Source organism: Acinonyx jubatus, chromosome D1, assembly GCF_027475565.1.
Source record: "Acinonyx jubatus isolate Ajub_Pintada_27869175 chromosome D1, VMU_Ajub_asm_v1.0, whole genome shotgun sequence".
Taxonomy (NCBI): Eukaryota; Metazoa; Chordata; class Mammalia; order Carnivora; family Felidae; genus Acinonyx; species Acinonyx jubatus.
The window spans coordinates 103,027,441-103,046,717 of NC_069390.1; the positions used below are offsets into that span (position 1 = coordinate 103,027,441).

The 19,277-nt window shown below is 42.4% G+C and overlaps 1 long non-coding RNA gene across 1 annotated transcript in view; it reads right to left on the bottom strand.

The window, feature by feature from the left end:
• LOC113593181 (uncharacterized) overlaps window positions 1-19,277 on the bottom strand; it is a 116,184-nt gene that overhangs the window by 86,264 nt on the left and 10,643 nt on the right. Inside the window, exons 2-3 of the long non-coding RNA XR_003413246.2 lie at window positions 8,046-8,176; window positions 7,696-7,793 (exon numbers count right to left, since the gene is read on the bottom strand). This is a non-coding gene — a long non-coding RNA (uncharacterized LOC113593181). The remainder of the gene's footprint in view (window positions 1-7,695; window positions 7,794-8,045; window positions 8,177-19,277) is intronic.

The following is a 19,277-nucleotide window of genomic DNA, read 5'->3' on the forward strand; positions in this document are numbered from 1 at the left end:
AAAGAGGTCAAGTGACCTGCTGGAGGCCATATAGCTAGAAAAAACACAAAATTCCTACCACACTAGCTTTCTGACCTGGATTTTTTGTAATTTTGTTTTTTTTTTACTTAATTCTGCTTTAACATGTTCTCATTTCATTTTTCAAATACTTTTCTACCACGTTATTATAAGTTGCTTCAAGGCACTAATCACACAGTCCCCCATTGGTTAGCATCTAAGATGTTTTCAGCATTCACTCTCAGGAACAATGCTGTGATTATCTTCTTTGCCCTCAGCAGTAATTATTTCCTTAGGGTAAATTCAGAGAGGCTGAACACCTAGATGGAAGGAGATCTGCCTTCTTAAAGCTATTGACAAATAGTGTCAGGTTGCCTTCCCCCAAAAAGCTGAACGATTGTTCTCCCTTTAATCATGTATAAAAGTTCAGTCTACCTGCAACCTCATTAACGTGGAAAATTATCTTAGTTCTATTAATCTCTGCTGATGTAATACATGAAATTTCTTATCAGTGAAGTTGAACTTCTAATGTCATGGACAATTTCATGATTCATTTTATTTTATATTATTTTATTTTATTGTTTATTTATTTATTCTGAGAGACAGAGAGAGTGTGTGTGTGAGCAAGGGAGGGGCAGAGAGAGAGGGAGAGGGAGAGAATCCCAAGCAGTCTCTGCACCATCAGCACAGAGCCCAACATGGGGCTCAATCTCACAAACTGTGAGATCATGACCTGATCCAAAATCAGGAGTTGGATGCTCAACCAGCCTGAACCACCCAGGCACCCTTCATGACTCATTTTAACAAGTATTTACTATATAAATCCTTGGGAGATGGGAAGGAAGTGAAAGAATGGGAGAAAAGACAAGAAAAATTAATTTTACTCACTTAACAAAAACCACGCACCTAACATACACAGAGCACGTGGTATGCCCTACAGGTGTTAAAATGAAGAAGAGTGAACAGATATTGAACAGATACTGATGCAGAGTATCACGGGAGACACAAAAGGAAGGTACAGTAGTTGCCCTCTGAGACTTTGCAATCCAGTTATGGAAGGAGCAAACCAACACCCAAAATGTTTGGATTTAATTCCTCCCTCCCCTGTTCTTTCTTGGGACTTCCTCCCCACATCCACTATGGCTTTTTGGGCCAGTCTTAAACTATTGCGAGTTGTCCACAAGCCTTATTTCCTGGATCACCTGAGAGCCCCAGAGGGCAGGGATGGTGTATTATTACTCATATGCTCGTCACGTCTTGTCGGTGAATGATTTCATACTTCCTTCACAATTATCCAGTGTTGTAAAACAGTGGCTGGCCGCCAAGTCCTCTACCCACTGCCCACCCCTACCCCCATATTAGTCCACTGCATGCCTAACAGCATCAGAAACACAGAAACCCACATACAAGCTTATAGGACTATGTATTAAATTTAAATGAATGGTATTAACTTATTGGTTTGATTAAATAAACCACCTCACTACCTTCAACGGTCAGAATCCTAGGCTTTCCATCTGCCAGTTTGTTCACATGGCCGAACATGCAGGGAGGCTCAAGCATTTGAGGTTTGTTTGTTTTTCACTTTCTCATGCCTTACCGATGTTCACATGTCCTTCCTGCCCTTCCGGGACCTCGCAAACCTCATGATCATCTCCCACCACCCCACCTGAGGGTCTGGCTCAGAAAACCGGCCCCCCACATGGAGGCAGAACAAGACTCATTTCATACACTTGCCTTCTCTTTTCCCCTCCCACAGGCTATCCTATTCCTAGGCCCTCTGGGCCCTCTTCCCCTTGGCTCCACTTGCTGCAGGTGCACATGAAGCCCATGCTGAGTCTCCCTTCTCTTTTCTCTAAGGCACATCTCACAATACCACCATGTCCCTGAGTTTCCCCTTTACTGTGCACTGATGCATTTTATCTGCGTTGCCCAAACATCTAAGGCCGGCTCAGCTAAATAAACATTCACTTCATGGAATTCATTTTAATTCTGATTCAAATTTCAGGAGTGTTTCAGATTAGTGAGGGCTTGGAGGGTTGGAGAGAAATGGCCGCCATAGTGGGGCTGGGATGGACCTGGAGTGTAAGACTCAGGTGACTAGGTGGCCAGGGTCCTTGGTCCCCCTGCACCTCTCTTTCCTTTTCCCCTCCACCCACTTCTGAGGAGCCTTGGGCAATAGAGAGAAAAGGTGTAGATTGAAGGAAGTAGCAGGGGCCTTCAGCACTGGCCTCTGCCCATCATCCACACTCTGGCCTCCAGGACAATGCTGGCCCTTGGACACACGGCAAGGCCCTGGCAGACAGGAAAGACTGAGAGGCTTGTGGAAGAGGAAAAGAGGAGATGAGAGAAAAAAGGGGGTTCCCAGAAGTGTGACTGAGGTACTAGAAGGGAAAAGTGAAGCCATATTCGCCCCCACCCCCACCCCACGTGTACTGGCATGGGTATTGGCCAATAATAAAGACCACTAAGGTGCTGTGCCTTCATGCCCTTCCAGAGGTCACCAATAGAACCAAGCGGTCACAGTGTGTATGACAACCATTGACCAGACAGGCCCTGCATTAGGTGTCATACCTATGAGTCGTCACTGAATACCAGTAGGCACTCTGTACCCAAGACCACCAAGACTCCCAGTTAGGGTTTTCAAACTTGAGGGTGCTTAAGAATCACTTTGGGGCTGAGAAAAAAGTCAGGAACATGCATTTTAATAAGTATCCTGTGACATGATGCAGATGTCCACAGACCACAGTGGTCTATCGAGATGGGATCATTGTGGAGCTCCAGCCTGGCCCCAGGAATCACCGGTCTCTTTGGATCCTTGGAATCATTGGTCTATTAATGCCTCAGAGGCAGCTGACCCAGTCACTGTCCCCAGTGAAAGTCCCCCCCGTCACCCCTCCTCCTCGGGACACCTCAGTGCTCCTCCACCCTTCCTCTCCCTCTCTCTCTCTTTCCCTCTCTCAGCAACATTTTCTGTGTGCCATTCAAAGCCCCCAAAGCCTAATAAACTCTCCTACATTTTTTACCTTTTTCCTGTGACCTTACCCTGTGATCTCAGAAGAAATCCAACTTTGCTGAGGACACCACTCCCCAGGGTCACCACTAGCCTCTATGGCACCTTGGGCAAATTAGAAAGAAGTGGCCTTTCTGGGGATGGAGGTCACATTGGTTAAAAGTTACCCTCCAGGACCCAAAGTGTGGTGAAAGCTCAGATTTCAGCCCCATCCCTCCTCAGACCTAGCACAAACTACACCAAGTCCAGCCTGAATGCTTCCTTGTGACGTTCCATGGAGATTGGTCAACATCCCACTCCCCACTGGCATCAAGATCAAGAACGGAGTTGCTGTCTTAACTCCCCAGTGCCATTTCCAAACCTTTACTCTTCCTCTTCCTATAAAAGTCCCTGACATTTTGAGACTTGGCCCCATGGTTATATCGGCTTCCAATCTCATCAGTGAAGGCTGAGATTTTTCATCTGTCCCTACCACCTTGCTGGATGTCCATAATTTGCCAAACACAGTAGTCTCACAGCTCACGAACCTCCTCATCTTCATTCCCTTCAGATTCCCCACATCCAGGAACCTTGCCAGAATTGCCCCTCATTGGCAATCTTAAATTCCAACAGTCCAGCCCCAAACAGCAATCCATTTCCTGTGTCGCTCTTGCCTACCCCTCAGCATCACAGAGACCCTGGATACCCTGAGTCCTTCATTTGCTGCCTGCTCAGCCTAGACCATATAGGTGACCACCTGAACCATTCTCTCACAAGCATCTACCTTCAATCTCATTTTTCTGGAAAAAAAACCCAACCCTAAATAATCCCATGATCTGCCTTCTACCTTCCCTTGCCCAGGCCAAGTGCTGCTGAAGAAAAGCACACAACTCTACAACAGCACCATGGTCTCCAAACTCAACTGGGTTGTGAGTGCTGCAGATCAAGGATACTTTAACATGTGCTTTATAGGCTATCTCTCCCACCATCAGGAACTGTTCCAATCTCTAGAGCCCCCTTCAAATCTCTCCCACCCAACCCCAAAGGCCGTCGTTCTTGACTGACAACATCTCCTTATATTTTTTTATGTTTATTTATTTATTTATTTATTTTGAGAGAGAGAATAAGTGGGGAAGGGCAGAGAGAGAGAGAGAAAGAGAGAGAGAATCCCAATCAGCCTCCACACTGTCAGCACAGAGCCTGATGTGGGGCTCAGTCCCACAAACTGTGAAATCATGACCTGAGCTAAAATCAAGAGTTGGATGCTCAACCCACTGAGCCACTCAGGCACCACACGTCTCTTCATATCTTTATGAGAACATTGAAGCCATAAAATGAGAGCTGCCTGAACTTTCCAGCCCCACTACGCTCTGATCAATCTCTGTGCTCCTTCTTTTCCTTATCTACAGTCTCCCAGGATGAGGGTTCTTCTCCTTGCCCTAGACCAGTCCCTCCATCTATGTTCCCCACCCTTAGAAACTGTACTCCTCAGTTTCTCCCCTTAGCTTGCAACCTCCCCACCCTTCTCTAGGGTTTCCTGCCTCTTAGCCTATAAATATGTTCCAGTTTTGCAACATTTAAAAACAAACAAAAACCTTCCTTCCGCTGGGTCTCCTGGCCCCATCTTATCTCCCTCCTTCCTTCTCTACTAAAACCTATACTTGCTCTCCCCACCATCTCCCTTCCCCTCCCAACTCATTCCACTGCAGCTTCAGATCCTCTATTCACTGCCCCTTAGTAAAAAATCAATACCTTCCCATGGTCAAATTCACTGGATAATTTCTATACTTTTCTTACTGTTGCATTTGACCCTAGTGCTTACTCTTTCTTGAAACTGTCTACTCCCCTGTGACTGCAATGCCACTCTCTCTCTGTCAGCATGGGTCTCCACCTTGGATTCCTCTTCCACCCACCATTTAATCATTGGGATTCCCTGCCAATCAGTCCTTAAACTACTGCTTTTCACATTCCACACAGTGCACCTGGACAAAAGCTTCCATTGTTGGGATTTCCCTATCACCGATACCCTGATAACTCGCAAGTCTCTACCCTAGCCGGGGTTTTATTCCTGAGCGTCAGGTTTATCAATACAACTGCATGCTAGACATCACCACTGAGATAGATACTCCACAGGCATCTCCAAGGAGACCTAACTCACCATCTCCACCCTTGCCCCAAAACTGTTCCTTCTGTGATCCCCATTTTAGTCAACGGTACCGTCATCCTCCCATCCAGTAAAGCCAGACACCTGGAGTCACCCTAACTCCACCCTCTCCCCGGCAATCTATCTCTAAAATCTGCCCTTTATATTGCCTTAATATTTAAACTCTGTCCCCTCCCTTCTACAGCCTCTACCTCATGATTATTTTGTGATAGCTCATCATCACTCACCTGGACTATTACAACAGCCTCCTAGCTGGACTGATTCCAGATTTTTCAATCTCACATTTACTCCCCACATAATCACTAAAATGACTGATCTAAACTCAGACCTGGTCATGTCACCCTCCTGCTTGAAAACCTCATTGCCTGTACGATAGAGTCTTAAATTTTTGAGATGACCTCTAAGGCCTCAGTGATTTTGGCCTCTATTCATTCTTCAGCATCAGCCAAAACACTTCTTGTCTCAAACGTTATGTTTCAGTAATGCCCTGCTCTCATCACACTGTTTCCTACCCCCACACTTCTCTCATCCAATAACACCCACCCCCAACTGACCTGCATCCTTCAAAATAGCTTGTCCCCCATTTTCTCCATAAAGCACTCTTGCCTTTCCCTTGTATTCCTAAGACATCCTATGCTTAGCGCTTGGCATTTGTCCACTGTTTTGAGGAGGGCACCTGTTGGAATGAGCACTGGGTGTTGTATGGAAACCAAATTGACAATGAATTCATATTAAAAAAAAAAGAAATTATTTGTTTATGGGCCTACCTCCCAACATTAAATGAAATTCAAAAATAAGGATCAAGTACTGGGTATTGGTCTCTGTGCCCCCTCCTCCAGCTCCCAGTGCTAAGCACATCGCCTGACACATAGACTCACACAATAATTATTGAATTGATTGCCACAGTAGGGCAATGAGGCAGCTATTACAAATGAAGAAGCAAGTTACACACTAGTAGTTGGGGGAGCAGTAATTTAAGCCAACTCTAAGGCCTCTGCTCTTTGAAACACAACCTGGGGGTCGCCAGGGTGGCTCAATCGGTTGAGCGTCCAACTCTTAATTTCAGCTCAGGTCATGATCTCACAGTTCGAAATCTGCACTGTCAGTGCAGAGCCTGCTTGGGATTCTCTGTCTTCCTCTCTCTCTCTGCCCCTTTATCAATAAATAAACTTAAATATTTTTTAATTTAAAAGATATAAAAAGAAAGAAAGAAAGGAGGAAGGGAGGGAGGGAAAAAGGGGGAAGGAAGGAAGAAACATAACTTGGAAAACGTAAGCTAAGCACAGAAATGGAAATGAGAATGATATATTAGTGCACCACCTAAGGGTGATGGTGTATACCAGCAATCTAAGGAAATGAAGGTGGGCAAGATTTGGGGGATCCGAAGAACATGGGCTTAAAGTCCTAGCATTGCTGGTTCCAAGCAGAGTCCTGATATTATAAACTTCTGGCAGTGCCAGGACTGAGCTGCCCACTAGATAATTCCACATGCTGGGCCCGAGGTAGCTAATGCCCCCACAAATACAACCATGCTTAGCAACCATTTTCTCTGTCCCCTCTTAGAAAAACAAGCCTCTCTCGGAAACAAGCCTCCAGGAAGTTCCTGGCATAGATCGAGACATGGAATATCCAAAGGATGTTAGAAGATAAATAAATAGGGATCTGTGTTGAAAAGAGCTGCCATGTCCCTCACCCCTCCTGGGAGGTCCCTATTCTCAGCCACCCACCCTCCAACAGCCTTTCCTACAACCTGAAACAGAACGCAGCCAATGAAAGGAGTCAAGATAGACACAAGACAAGACAAGGAAAGCCCAGGTCCGGGAACCCATGAAATCACACAACAGCAAAAGAGGAGGCTGTTAGATCCAGCTAATGGCCCCATGCCTGCACATATCAAACATGGCTGTCCCCACACACCTCCCTCTGGAACTCCTAGTCTAGAAGATATATGGCCCTGGATGAGGAAGGAACAAGGACATAAGGTTGCAATGATATCAGTGAAAGAAAACTAAAAATACCATCCTGTGTTGACAAAAGGAAAAGGCAGCAAGGGTGTGTGTAACAAAGGATAAGGATAGGGTGCCCTTCTCTGGTAAACCCCATGTCAAACAAAGGTGAAGAGGCAGAAATGACCTCATCAGCAGAGAATCTGAGAATCTGCCAAGTGTCCACGGCAAGAACACCCCCAGTTCTCTGTCCTCACCCTAATCTCTGGGGGGCCAAGCCAACCTATCCTCTCCCCTAAAGGATTGTGGGAACAAGGGAGCTCACTTCCTGCCTGGGGAAGGAAGCTAGGGCAGCCTCAGCTCTAAAACATAGTTCTCATTTACCAATGAAGAGATTCACACACCTGCTCCCTACTGTGCTGCTCCTCTGTGGACTGAGATAAAGGCCTTCAGTTTACAAAGTTTCACAAGAGAAAAGAATTTGTTGCTCCTCCTTTCTGCCTTCCCCTTAGCCAACCAAGCCCAGCTCCATCGCCACTCAGCTGTGACAGACGGCTCATTACCAGCTGGACAGGCCATGTCCTGGAGCCCTGACTCACCTTTCATTGCTCAAGGATGGGGTGAAGCCTGCGATCCTTGGAATTCCCCTCTGGAGGAGGTATGAGCAGCTCCCAGGCACCACCTCAGTGGAATCTCTCTAATAAATAACAAGAAAAATAAGAATTTAATGAGTGCTCTCTCTACACCAGACATTGCACCTTACACATATCATCTCATTAAAAGCTCCCCAAAAACCTTATGAATAAGTACTACCATTATCCCCATTTTACAAACCAGAGAATAGAGCAGTTCAATATATTCGTTCAAGGTCACATGGATAGCCAATGGAGAAGTAGGTACACAACACAGACTTTTTCTTCCCGACTTGAGATATCCTGCTCTTACCCACCCATGCAGAAGGGGCCATCTTCCCTGCTGCTGTGCGTATCTCCTTCTCCTTGTATGGACTGTGATTTTTCCCTTTTGATAGAAGCTCAAATTCCCAGATCTCTCTCGGTTTTCCATAGGTCTGGAAGCTTCCTGAGGTTAGAAATCATTTTTAATGTTCCTTTGGAAGTGATACCAAAAACATAAATCAAAGGTTTCAGAACACCATGGATGTTTAATGAATAGCATTTACTTGTTATTATTAAAACCATTAATACTCCACATATCCGGTAATTTCCGTTCCTCTAAAGCAAGGTTTCACAACCTCAGCACTATTGACATTTGGGGCTGGATATCTCCTTGTGGTGGGGGCTGTCTGGTGCACTACAGGATGTGTTATATCACCTCTCGCTTCTACTCACTAGATGTCAGGAGCAATCCCACCACCACCAGCTGTGACAACCAAAATGCCTCCAGACACGACCAAATGCCCCTGGGCAGCGAAATCACCCCGTTGAGAAATACTGCTCTAGACTAAGCAAATAAAAATGATAGTACAGAGGCACCTGGGTGGCTCAGTCGGTTAAGCGGTGGACTTTGGCTCTGGTCATGATCCCATGGTTTGTAAGTTCAAGCTCCACGTCGGGCTCTCTGCTGTCAGCACAGAGCTTGCTTCAAGTCCTTTGTCCCCCTCTCTCTCTCTGCCCCTCCTTGCTCATTGTCTCCCTTCCTCTCTCTCTCTCTCCCTCTGTCTCAAAATAAATTTAAAAACAAACTTAAAAAAAAATTTTTTTAAATGATAATACTTATTCCCTCAGAGTAAAACAGCGAGAAAGTTTATTTCTACCTACAATGAAACAGCACCCTTAATAATCCTAGTTAATAAATATGAGAGTTCCTCGGAATTACTTACAAAATAAAAGCACCAAGCACCAATTTCAGAAGATCAAGGTAATGTTCCTGTTATACCTGAACCAAATCCCTTTCTGCTTATAGAATCTTTCATAGTAGATGTCATACACTGGAGGGAATCCACAGCCAAAAAAAAAAAAAGGGGGGGGGGCCTGGGTTCAAATCCCTGCTCATAGTCCCAAACAAATATTTTTATATCTTAGCTCCTTTACGTATCAGCTTCTGGTCAACTGCCAGGTCTTAGTTGCTATAAAATGAAAGTAAGGTTTCCCTGCTCAGGATTGTGGTGAGAATTAAATACAACAGCTAGAAAGCAACTCTATCACAAAGTTCTGCTTAAGAGGGCTCAAAAATAGTCACTTCTTTCTCTGCTCCCACTTGTCACCAGGCTCTTGAGAGCCTGATGTCTGATTTGTTTTCTCCACAACATCTAGCGGAGCAGTTCTCAACCCGGGCCACCTGACAAGAACTACAGAGCTTTTGAAATGCAGATGTCTGGCCCTACTGTGCACCAACTAGATTATAATCTCTGGTTTGAGAATATATATTGTGAGGATTCAAAAACGTACTCATAGAAAAGGTAATATGCATCACCTCTTACGTAATTGTGTTGATGCCAAAAAATAAAATAGTGATAATATTTATATCAGTTCTTCAAATATGATATATTAATCATTAATAATCAATACATTATAAATAATTTAAATAAATCAGTACATCTCCAAATGGCATCTATTGTATTCTCAGGATCCACAAGTGTCATTAGAATTTTTAGATTTTATGTTTCAATTTCAATGATCACTTAAAAATAACCTTTACCCATATTATTTTAAAAATCGTTGAAGTGAAAATTCTCAATTGAAAGATGCTCATTGGGGCGCCTGGGTGGCTCAGTTGATTGAGCATCTGACTTTGGCTCAGGTCATCATCTCACGGTTCATGGGTTTAGGTCATGATCTCACAGTTCGTGCGTTCAAGCCCCACGTCAGGCTCTTTGCTGGCAGCTTGGAGCCTGGAGCATGCTTTGGATTTTGTGTCTTCCTCTCTCTTTCTGACCCTCCCCTGCTTGTGCTCTGTCTCCCTCTGTCTCTCAAAAATAAAAAAACGTTAAAAAAAAAAAGATGTTCATTGAACAAGACTTTAATTTCTTTTTTTTAAGTTTATTTTGAGAGAGAGACAGGGAGAGTGAGGGGGGAGGGACAGAGAGTGAGAAGGAGAGAGGATCCCATCAGACTCTGTGCTACAGGCGGGGCTCCAACCAATGAACCACGAGACCATGACCTGAGTCGAAACCAAGAGTCAGACACTCAACCAACCGAGCACCATGACCTGAGCCGAAACCAAGAGTCAGACACTCAACCAACCGAGCCACCCAGGTGCCCCAAGACTTTAATTTCTTAAGATAGTGCTTCTCAAAGTTTCAGGAAACAGCTACAGAGAACTCTGAAATTAATATATTAACAAATTACTTAAGTGACAAAATTGCATTTGTACACAAGGCTGGAAATAGAGTCTGTTATCAGGAGAGCCATTTGCTTTGTTTTTTAAAAAAATAAGATGCTATAGTATACAGTTATGATATTTAAATGCTAATACATAGTATCAAATCAATACCAGAAGAAAAAAAGAAATCACAGTTCATGATTAATGGCAGAAGTCAGTAGCATCTAAGGGAATTAAATGTATTAAATGATGCTCCCGTGACTCAACTAATGGAATGATGTTGAAAAGGGAAAGTTATGGGCTGGATGCAGGGCTGCGTGTCAGTAGCCTTGCTGTGTGCTACATCAGCACATCAGCAACTCCACAGAGGCAGAGGCTTGTCTTCTCTCCGTGCCAACAACAGGACCACATCTGTAGAGACGTCCAGCAAACATTTCTGAAATAACGAACTCCACCTTCCTCTTATTATCGTGTTCTTTCTACCCTTATTTTATTTTTTTTCAATATATGAAATTTATTGTCAAATTGGTTTCCATACAACACCCAGTGCTCATCCCAAAAGGTGCCCTCCTCAATACCCATCACCCACCCTCCCCTCCCTCCCACCCCGCATCAACCCTCAGTTTGTTCTCAGTTTTTAACAGTCTCTTATGCTTTGGCTCTCTCCCACTCTAACCTCTTTTTTTTTTTCCTTCCCCTCCCCCATGGGTTTCTGTTAAGTTTCTCAGGATCCACATAAGAGTGAAAACATATGGTATCTGTCTTTCTCTGTATGACCTATTTCACTTAGCATCACACTCTCCAGTTCCATCCATGTTGCTACAAAGGGCCATATTTCGTTCTTTCTCATTGCTATGTAGTACTCCATTGTGTATACAAACCACAATGTCTTTATCCATTCATCAGTTGATGGACATTTAGGCTCTTTCCATCATTTGGCTATTGTTGAGAGTGCTGCTATAAACATTGGGGTACAAGTGCCCCTATGCATCACGACTCCTGTATCCCTTGGGTACATTCCTAGCAGTGCTATTGCTGAGTCATAGGGTAGGTCTATTTTTAATTTTTTGAGGAACCTCCACACTGTTTTCCAGAGTGGCTGCACCAATTTGCATTCCCACCAACAGTGCAAGAGGGTTCCCGTTTCTCCACATCTTCTCCAGCATCTATAGTCTCCTGATTTGTTCATTTTGGCCACTCTGACTGGCGTGAGGTGATATCTGAGTGTGGTTTTGATTTGCATTTCCCTGATGAGGAGCGACGTTGAGCATCTTTTCATGTGCCTGTTGGCCATCCGGATGTCTTCTTTAGAGAAGTGTCTATTCATGTTTTCTGCCCATTTCTTCACTGGGTTATTTGTTTTTCGGGTGTGGAGTTTGGTGAGCTCTTTATAGATTTTGGATACTAGTCCTGGCAACATTTAAAAGTTAATGGTAAACTGACATAACCATTATGGGAAACAATATGGAGGAAAAAACATTAAAAATACAGCTACTATATGATCTAGCAGTCCCACTTCTGGGTATATATCCACAGGAAATAAAATCACTTTCTCTAGGAGATATTTGCACTCCCATGTTCATTATTCAGTCACCAAGACATGGAAACAACAAAAGTGTCTGTTGACAGATGAGCGGATAAAGAAATTGTGAAGTATATACATATATATGAGTATATGAATTATACACACACACACACACACACACACACACACACACACACTGAAATACTATTCAGGCTTTACAAAAGAAGGAAATCCTACCATCTGTGACATGAAGAAAACTGGAGGACGTAATGCTAAATGAAATAAGCCACCCACAGAAAAACAAATACTGCATGATGTCACTTATATGTGGAACCTAAAAATAAAAATTAAATTAATAGTAGCACAGATTAGAATGGTGCTTTCCAGGGTCTCAAAGTTAAAGGAAGATGGCGTCAAAGGGCATAAACTTTCAACTGTGATTAAGTTCTGGAAACCTAATATAGAGAACAGGGGGGAAAAAAGGATTCAATCTCCCACTTATTGAGAAGGTGGTCTTTGAACACTTCCTGAAACAACTTTCCAGCTCCTACTTAAATGCCAACAATCCCTGCTTCTTGCCACAATAACACAAGGCATTTCTAGATGTTACTATACAAAGTAAATCATCATAGATCCTCAGTCTCCAGACTCTGGACTTCAGGGACCTATTCATTTTGCCAAATAAGGACATTAAAAAAAAAGAAGAAAAGATGAAAGAGGAGGCTCTCCTACCTACAAGCTACAATGACCATAATTTCACAACCGGAAAGACATTTTTATAAGAAAATATCAAAAAGCTGTAATGCTTGAATAAAAGGCAAGCCCTTAAGTTAAATAAATTTTTACATTCTCTTTCAAAATCTCATCATTTTGTTCTCATTCCTCTTATTCCACAAAGACAAACTGCTGGCAGCCTGGAGTCTGACCACAATTGACTGTAAGGCAGGAGTTATTTTCCCCTAAAGCTGTATGACCTTGAGCAGTTTACTCAATGCCCAGCAACCCTAGTCCAATGACCAAAGATGCAAATGAGGCAATGTGGGTAAAGCACTGTGCCAAACCAACTATGCTCCCGACACACAATTTAGGCTTATATGAAGCCAAAGTTGTGACCAACAAAAGGTACTAAGCAAAGATAATAATTATTGCAATAGTACATTCCTCTCCAAGTTCTATAAAATGCAAATAGACTAGTAAGAGACCCAAATACACCACAAAGTATACACACATATTAAAATAATATATTAAATTAAAAATTTTAAATCATATAGTATACTGAATTATAATGATGTATTAAATATTAAAACTAAAAGGTACCAGACCTTGACTTTGGCCCATCTGAATCTCAAAGGCTAAGTAGGAACAGGCATGTATTAACAGGGTGGTAAATCTATACAGCGGAGAAAGCACCTGGCTAGATGGAAGGAGGTAGGCAATGTGGTCCTAACCCTGACACTGCCACTAAGTATGGCTATAGCCTTAGGCAAGTTTAATCTTTCTGTGTACAGTTTTCTCAGACATAAATGAGGAAGTTTGACTAAAATGGTCTCTTAGGGCTTGATCAGCTTGAAAATTCTTAATATCATATACAATAGTGTGTTCTCTAAGAATTTGTAAGCCTCAGGGAATGAGAAGGATGAGTTGTATCTTCTAAACAGCTGACCACTAGATTACCCTCTAAGGCATAAGGAACCACACCATGGGATCCTCAAAAGCACAACACCCACTACCCTGATCCAAAAAGCCAAAAGGTACAACCCAATTATCCCTAAGTCAACGTGCTGACAGAAGCATCCATTGTTGGTAAACAAATGAGAGTATTATAAACATTCTCCAGGCCCCTCCCTCTCCCTGGTGGCCCTTCCTCTCAAATATGCACCCTGCCCTTCCATGGGTAGCTAAGAACCACCATGTACCAAAGGCAGACTATGGCAGGCATGTTACCTGCATTCTCTCTTACACCTTGATGTGATCCTGCAAGGTTTGTTTTATTAACTCCATAAAAGGACTTAAAGAACTGACTTTCAGAACAGGTAAGTACAGTCCAAGGTTACAACGTAAGGGGCAGGATTCAAACGGAGGCCTCTGTGACTCTAAAGTCTCTGCTCTATTCTCCTTGGTGGGAATGCTGCATCCCTCCCACCTCTGACACACCCAGGAGACTAGATCAAACCAGCCAAGGTGCCTCAGGCTGATGATCCCTGCATTCACCAGTGCGGTTGCTCCTGGGGAATTTTAGGGAAGCTCTCTTTAGACTCTAACCTTAGGAAGACTAGCTTCTCTCTGCTCTCTGAAAGCTCTCCTTTCTAAAGAGACCAGTGAGGTATGGAAGTGCCTACCACATTCTACAGCATGAAGTATCAGCATATAAGCTCTAGGCCGACTAGAAACTTTGGGGTACCCAGTACAGTCACAGAACACAGCTTTTCTGACCTTAACAACTAGTCTGACATTCAGTTCCAACCTGGTTTACTTACATCAGCTTCTAAACCCTGGCTATGTAAGGTGAACTCCAGGGATCAGCAACGTCTTGGCATTACCTGGGAGCCTGTTATAAATGAGGAGTCCCAGGCCCCTCACCAGACCTACTGAATCAGAAACTGCATGTTAGCAACATGCTCCATGTGATCTGGATGCACATTCAAGATAAAAAGAACTGTTCTAGAATCATCTATGGAGCTTTTTAAAAAGTATGAATTTACAGGAACTAGAATCCAAAATTACAGAGAAAGGGGTGAAGGAATAGTGGGAAGTCCAAATACATCTATTTTTTTTTTTTCAACAAGTTTTCTTGTGGTCTATCCTCAAGAAAACTCAAGTCCCTTCTGGAGGAATCAAAGATCAATTTTGTTTTGTCAACAACTATCCCTGTAGCCAACAGCTCCCTCCTCCCTAAAGGCAGTGTTGATGACTTCATACAGGCTCTCTCTTGGGCTGAGCTCCACAATGTACTAAATGAATGGAACAATTCTGCTTGTCAGTTTCCCCGCTCTGCCCCAATCGTCTGCCCTCAATTCACAGGGAGGTTTAGACTACTGTCTCCATATCAACAGCAAAACTCCTATGTTTTCTTTTCTCCTGACCCACTACCTTAATCTGGCAGGCAGGTAGGCAGACAGGCAGGAAGGAAGGAAGGACGGAAAAAGCTGGAAGGAAGAAAGAAAGAGCGGAAAGAAGGGAGAGAACAAATCAACATGTGTTATACACCTACTGTGTACCAGACCCACTCCATCCATCCCCCAAAACAGTTTACATATATTTCTCATTTAACATACATTAAAATAGGTAAGATTTGTATTAATGCCCCAATTTTCAGAAATGGAAATTGAAGTTAAGATAGATTAAAACTCTCCCAAAGCCAGGTTCCTAAACAGTATCTAATACTAAAGTTCTGCTGCATTCTTTCTACTACCCCTAACTTGCTTACACATAATATTATATAAATAAATATTTTCACTGAAATCTAAATCACATACCATAAAATTCATTTCAGTGGATTTTAGTATATTCACACAATGATGAAACTATCATAACTAATTCCAGACTACTTCCAACACCCCAAAAAGAACCCCCAAACCAATTAGCAGTCACTTCTCATTCTCGCTGTTCCTCCCTACCACCCCTCCCACCATCCACCCCCACCCTGTCCCTGGAAAATACTTGGTCTCTATCAGTTTGCCTATCCTGGATATTTCATATAAGTGCTATCATACAATATGTGGTCTTTTGTGTCTGGCTTCTTTCACTTAGCATAATGTTTTCAACGCTCATCCATGTTGTAGCATCTATCAGTATTTCATTCCCTTTTGTAGTTGAGTAAAATTTCATTGTTGTATATACCTTATTCTTGCATCTATTCAAGAATAAATGGGCACTTGGGTTGTTTCCCACCTTTTGGCTTTAGGAATAACACTCCTATGAACACTCATGTCCAAGTTTTTGTGTGGACATATGTTCTGAATTCTCTTGAGTACATAACTATGAGTGGAGTTGCTGGGTCATGTAATAGTAACTCTGTTTAATTTTTTTGAAGAATTGCCAAACTGTTTTTCCAAATTGACTACATTCCGATCAGCAATGCAGAAGGGTTACAGATTTTCCATATCCTTGCGGACACTCGTTATGTCATTTAGCCATCCCGCTGTCCGTGAAGTGGTATCTCTTTGCGGTTTTATTTGCATTTTCCTAATAACTAATGATGCTGAGCATCTTTTAACATACTCTTTCACTTTTGTGTATATTCTATGGAGAAAGTACTCATTGCCCATTTTTAAGTTGAGATACTTGTCTTTTTATTGTTGAGTTGTAAGTGTTCTTTTATTGTTGAGTTGTAAGTATCCTCTGGATACTAGGCCCTTACCAGATAGATAATTTGCAATATTTTCTCCCATTATTTGGATTATCCTTGCACTTTCTTGATAGTCTTCTTTGTAGAATGAAAGCTTTTAGTTTTGATGAAGTCCAATTTACCTATTTTTTCTTTGGTTGCTTATGCTTTAGGCATTGTATCTATTAAAGTGTTGCCTAATCCAAGGCCATGAAATGTTATACGTGTTTTTTTTTTGGGGGGGGGGGCAGGTTGTATAAACACTTACATTTAGATTTTTTACCCACTTTAAGCTAATTTTTTATATGTATGAGTTATGGGTTCAGTTTCATTTTTTTGCATGTCGATATCCAGTTATTCCATTTGTTGAAAAGACTATTCTTTCCCCCATCAGATTGTCTTGGCACCCTTATCAAAAATCAGTTGATTATAAGTGTATGGGTTTATTTCTGGACTCTCAATTCTTTTCCATTGGTTTATATATGTCTATCCTTATCCCATTATCACATTATCTTGATAACTATAGCTTAAATACTAAGTTTTGAAATTGTAGGCAGTTTAAGTCCAACTTTGTTGTTATTGTTGTTTTTCCAAGATCATTTTGGCTATTCTGGGTCCTGTGTTACAGTTTTCAGTATACAAGTCTCACATTTATTTGGTTAAATTTTCCAGTATTTTTATTGAATATCTTCAAGTTAAATGATACTTTCTCTTTCTAGTTAAAATCTATTGTTAAGTGCTTCTACTGAAATTTTCATTTCAGTCATACTTTTCCATGGCAGAATTTCTATTTGTTTTCTTTTAAATCATTTTTATGTCTTTAATAATATTCTTTACTTGATGAGACATTATTCTCATACTTTCCTTTCACTCTCTAGACATGGTTTCTTTTACTTTTTGAACGTATTTATAATACTTGAGATAACATCTTTGTCTACTAAGTCTAATATATAGGCTTCCTTAAGGACAGTTTTTTTTTCCTGTGCACCGACCAGACTTTCTTGTTCCTTTGTAGGTCTTGTAATCTTTTGTTGAAAACTGGACATTTAAAAAATATAATGTGGTCATCCTGGATATGTGATACCCCTCCCTCCCAGGGTTTGTTGTAGTTTCTGTTGGTATTATTGATTGTTGCTACTGCTACTTTTGTCTGTTTAGTGATTTTTACAAATTAATTCTGTGAGGTCTATCTTCTTTTTATTATTATTATTTTTTATTTTAGAGAGAGTGAGCAAGCAAGTGGGGGAGAGGGGCAGAGGGAGAGAGAGAAAATCCCAAGTAAGCTCCACAATCAGCAGAGCGGAGCTCAGCCCTGCAGAGCCCATGATCCTGGGACCATGACCTGAGCCAAAATCAAGAGTCAAACGCTCAACTGACTGAGCCACCCAGGTGCCCCATTTGTCTTCTTTATCATGTGTGGCCACTGAAGTCTCTGCTCAGTTCACCTGGTGGTCAGCTAATGAAACCTGAGATTTCTGATTTACAGGCAATTTCCAGATAGGTCACACAGTGACAATTCTCTGGAAATGAGACTTTTGGAACACTCCAAACCCATTCTGCCCTCTTCCACTGGCTGCTAGTTTGCTGGTTTCCATGGCTCCCATAATGGCAAAGCTGTTGGGTTTGTGTTTTTTTTGTTGTTTTTTTTTTTAATGTTTACTTATCTTAGAGAGAGACAGAGACAGAGCATGAGTGCGGGATGGGCAGAGAGAGAGGGAGACACAGAATCCGAAGCAGACTCCAGACTCTGAGCTGTCAGCACAGAGCCTGACCTAGGGATTGAACTCATGAACTGTGAGATCATGACCTGAGCTGAAGTTGGAAACTCAATTGACTGAGCCACCGAGGTGTCCCAAAGCTGTTGGTTTCTAAGGCTATTGCAGAGGTGTGGAGAGAGGGGTGAGAATAAGGCAAGCTAAAATGCCACAGTGCTCACTGTGCTTAATGAGATTCCACCATTTTTCTTAAACAAATGCTCCTCAGATTTTTGCAAGCCTTTGGTCAATTGCTAGAGTTCTGAAAAAATTGATTTTGACCATTTTTGCTGGTGTTCTCATTGCTTTGCTGGAGGAGTAGATTTTTCAGAGGTCCTTGCTCTACCATTCTGTAAGTGCTTCTCTCAAAGAAACATTTATAAATATCACCTTGATTCAATTCTACATTTTTTGGTTTCATTTCTACTCACATAGTACTCTTTCAGAAAATAAATCATAAAAATCAGAGGAGAGATATAAGAAAACATATTTTCTGATTTTTTAGTATTTCCCTTGTGCTATGGTGCTATGGAGGAACATGTCAGGAGCAAGGTGGACCAAAGCTGTTTCTTTCCAGAAAATAAATATAAATCCAAAAGCATGGTCTTCCTAATTCTATGCTAGTCACAAAATAGATGGGGATTGGAGACATGTTCGATAAAGGAAAGCTAGAAAAGGGTATGTAATATTCCAAGAAAAGAGAGCTTTTTACACCTGGATTCCCTATAGGGAAAAGAGTGGAGCTTCTATTTAATTTTTTTTAATGTTTATTTATTTTTGAGAGAGAGAGAGACAGAGCGTGAGTGGGGGAGGAGCAGAGAGAGAAGGAGACACAGAGTCCAAAGCAGGCTCCAGGCTCTGAGCTGTCAGCATAGAGCCCGACGCTGGCCTTGAACCCACGAACTGGGGGATCATGACCTGAGCCAAAGTCAGACACTTCCCCGACTGAGCCACCCAGGAGCCTGAAGACTGGAGCTTCTAAATGGGCCAGGTATGTGATGATCACTCCACTCTGGATTTCACTTTGCCAGCACTCAGCCTATTCTCCACAGCTTGCATCAAATAGCAGACGCCGAGATGAATGAGGTGCAGAACAGAACCATGATCAGTACCTTCCCCTTCTTGAGCAAAACTGGAATTGGTAAAGGGTCATGCTGACGAATAGCAGGAGATTCATTCGTGGTGAGATTCTGGGCCGAATTCCAGACACCAGTTCATTTTAGGGAGGAGTGGGAAGGAGATTTGCATTTATGACCTCACGCAGAAGCTCCAACCCCGGAGCATATAAAGAGG